Source organism: Pristiophorus japonicus, chromosome 2 (assembly GCF_044704955.1).
Source record: "Pristiophorus japonicus isolate sPriJap1 chromosome 2, sPriJap1.hap1, whole genome shotgun sequence".
Lineage (NCBI taxonomy): Eukaryota > Metazoa > Chordata > Chondrichthyes > Pristiophoridae > Pristiophorus > Pristiophorus japonicus.
This window is the reverse complement of record NC_091978.1, coordinates 53507485-53520437: the sequence shown is the minus strand read 5'-3', so window position 1 is coordinate 53520437 and position 12953 is coordinate 53507485. Positions and strand designations below refer to the sequence as shown.

The following is a 12953-nucleotide window of genomic DNA, read 5'->3' as shown; positions in this document are numbered from 1 at the left end:
CACACACCCCGACACCACCCACAAACCACCCCCCCACACTCCCCCCAACCTCCCCCCCACACCCCCACACACACACACACCCCCAACACCTCCCCACACACACACCACCCCAACACCCCCCCTCCACACACCCCAACCTCACCCCACACACATCCCAATCCCCCCACACACACACCCCCCACCCCCCCACAACACACACCCCACCCCCCAACACCACCCCCAACACCCCCCCCCACACACACCCCCCCCACACACACCCCCAACCCCCCCACACACACACCCCCCCAACCCCCCCCCCACACATCCCCAACACCCCTACACACACACACCCCCCCAACACCTCCCACACACACACCCCAACACCCCCCCACACATACATAACCCCAACAACCCCTCTCCACACACCCTCAACCTCACCCCACACGGCCCCAACACCCCCCACACCCCCCCCACACACACCCCCTACACCTCCCCACCCACGCCCCAAGCCCCCCCCACACACATCCCAATCCCCCCACACACACACCCCCCAACCCCCCCACACACACACCCCCCAACCCCCCACACACACACACCCCACCACCCCACAACCCCCCCACACACACACACATCCCCACCCCCAACACCCCCGCCCACACACACACACACCCCCACCCCCCCACACACACACACACAACCCCGACACCCCCCCCACCACACACACAACCCAACACACCCCCCGCACACACACCCCCACCCCCCCCCACACACACACACAACCCCAATACCCCCCCCCGCACACACTCAACCCCCCCCATACACCCCCGCCACACACACCCACAACCCCACTCACACACACACACTCCAACCCCCCCACACACACACACCCAACCACCCCACTGCACCCCACCCCCCACACACATACACACACCCAACCCCCCCCATGCCCCCAAACAGACACCCCAACCCCCCCCCCCCACACACACCCCCAACACCCCCACCCCCCCACACACACACATGCCCAACCCCCCACACACAACCCAACACCCCCCCCACACGCACCCCCAACATCTCCCCACGCATCCCCAACATCTCCCCACACACACCCAACCCCCCACCACACACACCACCAAACCCCCCCCCACACACACACCCAACCACCCCACACACACACCAAACATAACCCCCAACCCCCCACACACCCCCACACACACCCAACACCCCACCACACACAAACCCCCAACCCCCCCCACACCCAACCCCCCCACACACACACACCCCACACACACACACCTCCCCACCACACACACACACACACACCCCCAGCCCCCCCACACACACCCCCAACCCCCTCCGACACACACACCCTCAACCCCCCCCAACACACACACCCAAACTCCCCCCCCCCACACACACCCCCAAACTCCCCCCCCACACACCCCCAACGCCCCCACACACCCCCAACCCCCCCACCACACACACACACCCCCAACCCCCCACACACCCCCAACCCCCCACACACCCAACCCCGCCCCACACACACCCCCAACCCCCCCCACCCCACACAAACCCCCAACCCCCCCACCCCACACAAACCCCACACACACCCCCAACCCCCCACACCCCCCCACTCACACACACCCAACCCCACACCACACACACCCCCACACACCACACACACACATCCCCACACACACACCCCCACACACACACCCCCCCACACACACACACCCCCAAACACACACACCCCCCCCACACACACACACACACACACACCCCCACACACACACACACAACCCCCACACACCCCCACAACCCCAACCCCCCCACACACACAACCCCAACCCCCCACACACAACCCCCAACCCCCCACACACACAACCCCAACCCCCCACACACACAACCCCAACCCCCCACACACACAACCCCAACCCCCACCACACACAAACCCCCAACCCCCCACACACCCAACCCCCCCACACACACACACACCCCACACACACACCTCCCCACCACCACACACACACACCTCCCCACCACCACACACACACACCTCCCCACCACCACACACACACCTCCCCACCACCACACACACACACCCTCCCCACACACACACATCCCAGCCCCCCCAACACACACACCCCCAACCCCCCCAACACACCCCCAACCCCCCCCAACACACACACCCCCAACCCCCCCAACACACACACCCAAACCCCCCCCCACACACACACAACCCCGCCCCACACACATACCCCCAACCCCCCCCACACACCACCCCCCCACACACACACCCAACCCACCCCCCCATACACACCCCCCAACCCCCCACACTACACACCCCCCAACCCCCCACACTACACACCCCCCAACACTACACACCCCCCCAACCCCCCACACACCCCACACACACCCCCACCCCACACACCCCCCACCCCACACACACACTCCCACACACACCCACACACACACAACCCCCCCTCACACACACCCCCACACCCCCACCCCCCCACACACACACAATCCCCCCACACACACCCGGTTGTTGGCCGCTGGCCTTGTAATCACCACCTATCCTGACCGACCCATCCACCTTGAGCACCGGCACAATCGGGCTCACCCAGTCACTGAATTCGACTGACGAGATGATGCCTTCCCTCAGCAGGCGATCCAATTCGCCTTCTATCTTTTCCCGCATCACGCACGGCACCGCTCTGGCCTTGTGATGTACTGGCCTGGTGTTCGGGTTTATGTGAATCACTACCTTGGGCCCCTGAAAGTGCCAATGCCGGGTTGAAATAGTGAGTCAAATTTGTTCAGGACCTGTGAGCATGATATTCGCTCCACAGAAGAAATTGCATTGACATCGCCCAGTTCATGACAGCAAGCCAACTCCTCCCCAGCAATGCGGGACCATCCCCCGGGACAATCCAGAGTGGCAACCTGTTCTCCTAATCTTTGTGGGTCACGACTACCGTGGCGTTGCCTAGCACCGGAATGATCTCCTTTGTATATGTCCGTAGCTGTGCGTCAATCGGCAATAATTTTGACCTCCTGGCCTTGGACGCCCACAACTTGTCAAACTGTTTGATACTCATCAGGGACTGGCTGGCCGCCGTGTCTAGCTCTGTTGATACTGGGATGCCATTGAGGAGCACTTTCATCATTATCGGTGGTGTCCTGGTGTATGAACTGTATATGTACTCCATATGAACTCGCTGAACTTCAGCTTCCAGTGATTTCCCCCGTGTTCATTTGGCCTCGTAGGGCTTACATCGGGCCCGTCCTCCTTGTACATCAACCTGGCTGCAGGCTTCCTGCACATATGCGCCAAGTGACCGCTAACGTTGGAGTTTCTGCAGGTATATTGCTGATATCTGCAAGCTCTGGCTGTGTGTTTGCCTCCACACCTCCAACATGAGCCGTTGTTGGAAACAAAAGTTCGATTACCAGTTGATCATCTCAGACTGTCTCTGTAACTGTCCTTAAGCGCACCATTGACAGGTGTTGATGGCCCCATTACTGGCCACATTGTCCCTTGCGATGGCATGAATCGCCGTTCAGCTAGCCATTGTCTCTGTTAAATTCACCCTTTGGGTTCGACTACATGCTCGGGCATGTCCAATTGCCCCTGTCTGCCTGGAGAACTGTGTGCCGCGTTAACAATGTTGACTCCTTGTCCATTTGCTGTATTTAAACCAAGATTTTTGTCAAACATCATTCTGGTCTCTTCCTCCCCTGAGATAAATGTCTGGGCCATCAAACTTACATAGGCTCGCCAGTCGCCGTAGGTCTGCCACGAAGTCTGGAACGCTTTGCCCTTCTCGCCGCTGGTGTGTGTAAAACCGGTGTCTCGCCATGTGCATGCTGCTCGCCGGTTTAAAGTGTTCCCCGATCAATTTACTGAGCTCTTCAAAAGTCTTGTCCGCCGGCTTCTCTAGCGCTAGAAGGTCCTTTATCAGGGAGTATGTCCTGGATCCACAAACCGTCAGGAGATGAGCCCTGCGTTTGTCGGCCAAATCCTGTCCCAGCCATTCCTTAGTGACGAAACTTTGCTGTAGTCTCTCAATAAAATTGTCCCAATCATCACCAACACAGTAACTCTCGTCTGTGCTGCTAGTGGCCATGCTCGCGTGGTTTAAATCCCAGTTTCTCGTCGCCAATAATATGTCCTTACTATACAGTATAAATGCACACGAGGCCCATACTTGAGAGAAGGTCACTCTGTGACCAGTTACCTTTATTCCAGCTGAAGTGAAGAAGGTGGGTGGAGCTTCCCCTTTTATACCTGAAAGTCCAGGTTAGGAGTGTCTCCCACAAGTTCATCACCTAGTGGTCAATGTTCTCACGGTGTACAACTTAGGTCAGCTTATACATGGGTTACAATGACAGTTGAATACATGACACTCCCCCCCCCCACCGCCACCGCCCCCCACCCCGCCCCACCTCCACCCCTCCATCTCTGGCTGTGCATGCGCTAAACTTAACTCTAGGTAAGGTTTTTCAGAACTTATATTCTAAGTTAGTTTGGAGTAAGTTTTCGCTGCCAAAACTTGCAAAACAGGTCTAAGTGGCTGGATACACCCCCTTTTGAAAAAAAAAACCTGAACTAAAATGAACCTAAACTAACTCACTAGAACTGAAGCAAACTAAGTGCCGAGAATTGCGATTTCTAAGATACTCCAAACTAAACTAGTTGCTCCAAGAAAATTGGAGCAACTCCACACGAAACTTTGGTCCATAGAGTTACACGGAATTACATAGAGTGTGCAGCACAGGGACAGGCCATTCGTGTATTCCTTTGCTCCTCTGCCCCATTCCTTTGCTCCTCTGCCCCATTATTTTCCATGTAGTGTGTGACCTCCTTATTCTTCCTACCAAAATGCACCACCTATCTTAAAATTCATTTGCTAATTACCCTCCCATTCTGTAAGCTTATTAATGTCGTCTTGCATTTTGTCACAATCTTCCTCAGTATTACTCTACCTCCAAATTTGGTGTCATCGACAAATTTTGAAATTACACTTCTGATTCCTGAGTCCAAATAGTTTATGTAAATGGTGAACAACAGTGGTCCCAACACTGATCCCTGTGGAACATCACTTTCCACCTTTTGCTACTCTTAGAGTAGCCACTCTTAACCTCTACTCTCTGTTTTCTGTTTTGTAACCAGCTTCCTATCCATAACAGTATGTACGATCTACAAGATGACCAAGGTCAGGCCGTGTGGAGTGAAGGGCCAGGCAGCAGAATGGATGGAAAGGTGGCTACAAAACAGAAATCAGAGGGTTGGCGTTCAGGGAAGTTTGTAGCGATCTTTCCATGCATTCAGTTACCTGACCTTTGACTCCACAAGACCTGACTGTCATCTTGTGGATCGTACAAACTGCAGACACAATGCACCAGTGGTGCAGGGGGTGGATATTGAGTTCTGTGGCAGGGGCGCTGATGAAGTGGATTACTCTGTCCATTAGTCTTTGGGCAGCACTAGTGGCGTTTTTCACCACTTTCCAGCTTTTAAAAAGGCTGTGTTTATTTGTACTAACTGAAATGCAGCCATTTCTCGGATTGGCTTTCCATTTTCACATGACCTATTGCTGATTGGTCCTCTTTGAGGATAAGCCTCACTCTGAAGTTCCTCTGGAATGTGTAACTGGAACCGCCCAGCCCAAGTTCTGAGTGACTTTCCAATTTGTAATTCGATCCACTTTGACTTTAGAAGCCACAGAGGATAGATCTCCCCAAAAGCCACCAAGTTCTAGCCGAAGTCCATTACCCCAGCGTAAGCCTAAGTGCATCCCTCCGCCAGCTGAAGACCCTTATCCCAGCACATGTGCTGCCTCCCTCAGCCAAAGTCCCTTACCCAAGCGCAAGACTATATCCCGCCCCCCCCCCCAACATAGATGGGGCATTGTATGCAGATTGTGAACAAGTTTATTGGATATGACAATGTCGTGACTTCTGGATTTCATTCATCCCAATGATGTCTTTGTAACACACGCACCGAGCTTGCATGCACCAGGGGTTTGGAAGAATATGATCCGTCTTCTCTGAATTCCCTCTCTCCCCTCCGATCCCCCCTCCCAGCTCTCTCTCCCCCCTCCCTCCACCAAGCTCTCTCTCTCTTCCACCCCCCCCAGACATTCTCTCGCTCTCCCTCCCACCCCCAGCTTCTCTCTCTCTCCCCCCCCCCCACCCTCCCAGGCTCACTCTGTCTCTCCTCCCAAGCTCTCTCTCTCCCCAAGCTATCTCTTTCTTTCTCTCCAGGCTCTCTCTCTCCCAAAGCTCTCTCTCTCTCCCTCCAGGCTCTCTCCCTCTCTCCCCAGGCTCTCTCCCTCTCTCTAGCCCCCCCCCCCAAGCTTGCTCTCTCTCTCTCTCTCTCTTTCTCTCTCCCCCCCCCCCCAAGCTCTCTCTCTCTCTCTCTCTCTCCCCCCCCCAGCTCTCTCTCTCTCTCTCTCTCCCTCCCCCCCCAGCTCTCTCTCTCTCTCCCCCCCAAGCTCTCTCTCTCTCTCTCTCTCTCTCTCTCTCTCTCCCCCACCCCAAGCTCTCTCTCTCTCTCTCTTTCCCCCCCCCAAGCTCTCTCTTTCCCCCCCCCCCCCAAGCTCTCTCTCTCTCTCTCCCCTCACCCCCCCCCCCCCCAAGTTCGCTCTCTCTCGCTCTCTCTACCCCCAGGCTCTCTCTCCGCCCACGCCCCCCAAAAGTTCTCTCTCTTTTACCCCTCCTCCAAGCTTGCTCTCTCTCCCCCCACCCCAAGCTCTCTCTCTCTCCGCTCCCCCCCAAACAGACGCTTGCGGCGCTGCGGGTGGCTCGGAGGCTCGGCGGATGAGTTTGGCTGCTGTTGGATGGATCGGAGGCAAAATGGTGTTGGGCGCATGCGCAGAAGGGAGAACGTACAAATAGTTACTCCGTTTAAAAAAAAACCTTGCCTCCAGTTTATTAAAGCCATTTACTGCCTCTCGGGTGGGATACACCAATAAATGAGGCCTTGGAAATTTCCCTCAGAATGACAGACCAGAGTTAGAAAACAGTTAGCAATCAAACTAGACTGGGCAGGGCCTGAGGTGCGAGCTAGTGACAGAAAATTGGTGGCCAGTGTACTTCGCATCAGGGCTGAGAACCCAGGTACTCGGGTCTCTGTATCATTTACTGACTCATTTTGTTTATTGCCCAGTCTCAATCGGACAGGCGAGTCGTCGTGCTGTCCAGCGGAGGCCTGGGTCCAAAATGAAGGGCTCTCTATGCGGGAGTCTTTCCCTACACCATTGGGGATCAGGGTGTTGCATGAAGTTTTTAAGCCCCTTCCAGACTCTAAGGCCAGATGTGGGTTTGCAGTCTTGAGGAGTCCCCGGTCCATGTATATATTCAGTGTGAAAGGTTGCAGTCCCTGTATAGTTACCTGAAGGGGGTGCTCCTCAATGTTTGGTTACACTTTAGGCCCATGTTCCTAATCTTTGGCCGCCCGGTGTGGAGGGTGTGGGTAAGATGGAGGATCTTCTCCTGGACCTGCTCTTGGGCCTGGCTAAAACAGCAATTTGCCGGCCCAGGATGAGCAGGGCCCGGGATGGGGGATGGGGGATGGGAGGTCGCTCTGGGTGTCTGCCTCTCTTCCGCGGTCTTGTCTGTGCCCGGGTGGCCCTGGAGAGGGAGCATGCGGTGTCCACCGGTACATAAGAACATAATAAGTAGGAACAGGAGTAGGCCATACAGCCCCTCGAGCCTGCTCCGTCATTCAATAAGATTATGGCTGATCTGATCATGGACTCAGCTCCACTTCCCTGTCCGCTCCCCAGAACACCTTATCCCCTTCCCTTACCCCCTTATCGTTTAAGAAATTATCTATTTCTGTCGTAAATTTATTCAATGTCCCAGTTTCCACAGCTCTCTGAGGCAGCGAATTCCACAGATTTACAAACCTCAGAGAAGAAATTTCTCCTCATCTCAGTTTTAAATGGGCGGCCCCTTATTCTAAGATTATGACCTCTAGTTCTAGTCTCCCCATCAGTGGAAACATCCTCTCTGCATCCACCTTGTAAAGCCCCCTCATAAACTTATACATTTCAATAAGATCACCTTTCATTCTTCTGAATTCCAATGAGTAGAGGCCCAACCTACTCAACCTTCCCTCATAAGTCAACCCCCTCATCTCCAGAATCAACCTAGTGAAGCTTCTCTGAACTGCCTCCAAAGCAAGTATATCCTTTCTTAAATATGGAAACCAAAATAGTACGCAGTATTCCAGATGTGGCCTCACCAATACCCTGTATAACTGTAGCAAGACTTCCTTGCTTTTATACTCCATCCCCTTTGCAATAAAGGCCAAGATACCATTGGCCTTCCTGATCACTTGCTGTACCTGCATTCTATCCTTTTGTGTTTCATGCACATGTACCCCCAGGTCCCGCTGTACTACAGCACTTTGTAGAAGTAAGCCATTTGGCCCTTTGAGCCTGCTCCGCCATTCAGTAAGATCATGGCTGATCTTCTACCTCAACTCCACCTTCCCGCATTATCCCCATATCCCATAATTCATTTAGTTCCCCAAAATTTATCGACGTCTGAATATACTCAACGATTGAGCATTCACAGCTCTCTGGGGTAGAGAATTCCAAAGATTCACAACCCTTTGAGTGAAGAAATTTCTCCTCATCTCAGTCCTAAGTGGCCGACCCCTTATTCGGAGACTGTGACTCCGTGTTCTACATTCCCCAGCCAGGGCAAACATTTTCTCAGTATTAACCCCGTCAAGCCCCTTAAGAATTTCATATGTTTCAATGAGATCACTTCTCATTCATCTAAACTCTACGCAATCTCTCCTCAGAGGGCAATCCCCCCATCCCAGGAACCTGGCCAGTGAACCTTCGTTGCACTCCCTCTACAGCAAGTATGTTTTTCCTTAGGCAAGAGACCCAAACTGTACACAGTGTCTAGGTATGGCCTCAGCAATGCCCTGCATAATTGTAGTAAGACTTCTTTACTCTTATACTCTAATCCCTTTGCAACAAAAGTTAACACACCATTTGGTTTCCTAATTGCTTGCTATACCTGCATGTTAGCTTTCTGTGTATTAGGACATCCAGGTTCCTCTGAATGCAAACATTTCCCAATCTCTCACCATTCAACAAACATTCTGCTTTTTTGTTTTTCCTACCAAAGTGCATAACTTCACATTTCCCCACATTGTATTCTATTTGCCATGTTCTTGCCCACAACAACCTGTCTATATCTCTTTGCAGCCTCTTTGCACCTCCTCACAGCTTACTTTCCCACCTAATTTTGTATCATCAGCAAAATTGGATACATTACGCTCAGTCCCTTCATCTGTCATTAATGTGGACTGTAAATAGCTGAGGTCCCAGCACTGATCCTTGCGGTACCCTGCTAGTTAGAGCCTGCCAACCTGAAAAAGTCCTGTTTATTTCTACTCTGTTTTCTGTCTTTTAAATAATCCTCAATCCAAGCTAATATATTACCCCCATGAGTCCTAATTTTGTGTAATAACCTCTTGTGTGGCACCTTATCAAATGCTTATCCATCCTACTAGTTACATCTTCAAAAAACTGTAACAGATTTGTCAAACACGATTTCCCTTTCATTAAAACCATGTTGACTCTGCCTAATCATACACTTGATACCTTCTGCGATCAGTGGGCATGGACGGTATCGAGGTGACAATCGATTCTCACAATCACTATGATTTAATTATTGTCATAAATAGATTTTTTTCTAGTTTGCATTGAAATACAAATGCTGAACTAGACATGTTAAACTACTAGTTACTTAAATCAGGACTGCAGGTACTGAAAGGTTGACTGTACTGAGGTTTGTGGCAAGAGCTGGCAGACGTGTTGTTCTGAAGTGTGATGTCTCACACCTGAAAAGTCTGTTTATGTCGTGTTTTAATTACCCTTTTCTGTTGCCTGGTGTCAGAAATCGAAATCAAAGGGAGATGATGCCCCATCGAATCACAGAAAAATTACGACACAGGAGGCCATTCGGCCCATCATGTCCGTGTCTATCGAAAAACAGCTATCCAGCCTAATCCCACCTTCTAGCTCTAGGTCATAGCTCTTTGGCCCCAAATTTCCCCAGCCACTTCGAGCGGTGCAGTAAGTTGTGTTGCGCCGACTTCCTGGGGGGAAAAAAGCGCCAAAAATGTACCTTTGACTTTGGCCGCTCCCTCGTCGTCCGGATCCATCGGTGTGGCGCTGCAGAGCCTGGGGGTGTGGAGCTTCAGCCACGCATGCTCAGCGCAGCCGGCAAGAGGGCTGGGCTTGAGCCCAGCGTTTTGTGTCGTGCCGGCACATGCGCAATGGCCGATTCAGTTTGTGCGCATGCGCAGTGCGACAGGAAGCTTAGCAATCGGCCAATTAAAGGGAGAGCGTCCTCAGACTGATTGGTTATGGAGCATATATATAGGTGAGGTCCGAATATTGATTTTTGTGTGGCTGAGGGAGTGGAAAGAAGTGCTGGATAGGTGTAAGTGTGATCTTTGAACATTACCGGCGCTTGAGTCCAATAGACGAATGGCACAATGAGAAAGTGGAGAAATTAGTGACTGTAATTGAGGAGAAATGGCTGGAGCAGGTTATCAGCAAGAGTGGTCCGCCAAAAGTTTCACCCAAGGAAATGAGAAGATGGAACCTAGTTGCAGAAGAATATTCCGCTGGGGTCCACACCGCAAGATGTGGAAGCCAGTGCAAGAAGAAATGCCAGGACGTTGATCAAGTAGTGAGTGTAAGTAATATCATCTTTAAATTAAATTGTATTGGAAAATGTGAGCATCTGTATGTGTGCCACCCATCAGAAGTGCACCATGTCTGACAATTAATATTTTCATCTTTGCAGAAGAAATTGGCCCACAAGAGGGAGAGAACTAGAACACGAGAAGGTCCGCCAAACCTGCACCAACTGACACCCCTGGAACTGAGGGTTGCTGCCTTGTTGACTTGCACCCGCAGAAAAAGAATCAGCTCTGCACAAGCTGGACCCACATGCGAGGGTGAGGGTGAGGGCGAGTCATTAAAATGCATAGTCACCCTTCAAATCAACCTGCTGACTGGCCTGCTTCGCATGAGACTATTCATGCCACCCATCCTGTCCCCTCCTGTGCTGCTAACCATTTGACTGTTGTGTTGTCTTTTGCAGAAAAAGAAGACACTCCTCAAGATCCTGAGGATTCAGATGCGTGCGCTCCAGACCAAGGTGGGTGGGGGGAGGAGGGATCCATGGAAATGTGTGCTCAGGAGAATGCTGACCGTGATATGGATCAGGACATATCACAGGGCATCACACTGCCAGAACCCTCCATTAGCTCCTCGGCAACCTTCCATGGGTTCACACCTTACGAGCTCGCGGGTCCGAGTGGCAGTCGGGAAATGCATCTTGGGACACCCAGTCCCACACCGTCCCAGCCTGCGCCTCGCACTGGAAGGGTGCCACGGAGAGGGGAAGGAGAAGACGACCAGTCTCTCCTGAGAGGCAGCCCTCAGCAGAAGTTAATCAGTTTTTTTCATTGGGTGAGGAGACCAATGCCCTCACGATTATTCGTGGCAGCCGTCAGTGGGGTGCATGATGAGGTCGCGACACTGTCAGGTGAAATCTCTGCACTGAGATGAGAACTGAGGGCGGGCATTTCAGCGGATGTGCAGACGATGGCAGATGCCATGAGGGAGCTGGCTTCTGCAATAAGTGCACAAAGGCCAGAGACTCAAATGCCACTCCCACTTCACTCCACGCACCAGCCACCGCGGTCAGACCCAAGCCAGGCGCCAACCCCCCTCACCACCATCACTGACCCTATGAGGAAGTGCACTTTCCCCGAGCTGTGGGTGAGGGATGGGTGCAGACTTTCTTTCCTGTTGTTGTTATTGATGGTATCATGAAGTGCACTGTAAAATTTACAATAAAAGATATTTTGCATCAAAACTGAATCATCCTCCATTAGGACCACGCAACATTTAGTGTCAACTGTAAAAAGTAAAAATCCCTCACCCCTACAGTCATGTGTGCCTGCTGCCCCTAGCCCTGGCGGGAGGGCTAGCCGGTGCGTTCTGCAGTCGGCAAGGTAGGACTGCTCTATTTTCAGTGGCTGATTTATCTTTCATTTATTTGTGATGATGTTGTGCAGCTGTTGTGCTGAAGATGTTGTGCTGATGTTGTGAAGGTCTTTAGTGCTTTGGAATCCTCTCACTCACCCCCCCCCCACATCTCTGGCTAACTGCGCAGATTTCTTAAATGTAGGTAAGGTTTTTCTGTGCCTACAAAAGTGGCCACATACACTGGCCTTAGTTTGGAGTAACTTTCAGCTGGCCAAATTTGCTTCTATGGCCAGAAGAGGCATAAGTGGCTTGTCATGCCCCCTTTTGGAGAGAACAAACTAAACTAGAAAAAAACGTAACTAACTGACTTACATTGTAGCAAGTTAAATGGGGAAATTTGCGATTTTTAAGTTACTCCAAAAAAAGCTACTTGCTCAAAAAAAGGGGGGAAACTTTGGGGGAAATTTGGGCCCTTTAAGTGCACATCCAAGTACTTTTTAAATGTGATGAGGGTTTCTGCCTCTATCACCCTTTCAGATAGTAAGTTTCAGACCCCCAACACCATCTGTGTGACAAAAATCTCTCATCTCCCCTCTAAATCACCTACCAATTACTTTAAATCTATGCCCCTTGATTATTGTCCTCTCCTCTGCCATGGGAAAGAGGTCCTTCCTATCCACTCAATCCAGGCCCCTCATAATTTTGTACACCTCAATTAAATCTCCTCTTAGCCTACTCTGTTCCAAAGCATACTCACAGGTTTATCCATTACACCAGCCTATCCAATCTTTCCTCATAGCTAAACATTTCTGTCCTGGCAGCATCCTCATATTGATATATTGATGACTGTATCGGTACCGTTTCCTGCTTTTGCCCTGAACTTGAAAATTTCATTCATTTTGCATCCAATTTCCACCCTTCCCTCACCTTCACATG

General features: G+C 51.9%; 1 protein-coding gene and 1 pseudogene across 1 annotated transcript in view; one reads left to right on the top strand and one right to left on the bottom strand.

The window, feature by feature from the left end:
• Positions 1 to 10166, bottom strand: part of LOC139237983 (zinc finger protein 235-like) — a 69543-nt gene extending 59377 nt beyond the window's left edge. Inside the window, exon 1 of the mRNA XM_070867355.1 lies at positions 10138 to 10166. The gene's annotated coding sequence lies outside the window, so the exon portion shown is untranslated. The remainder of the gene's footprint in view (positions 1 to 10137) is intronic.
• Positions 1 to 12953, top strand: part of LOC139228691 (zinc finger protein 271-like) — a 176813-nt pseudogene that overhangs the window by 145575 nt on the left and 18285 nt on the right.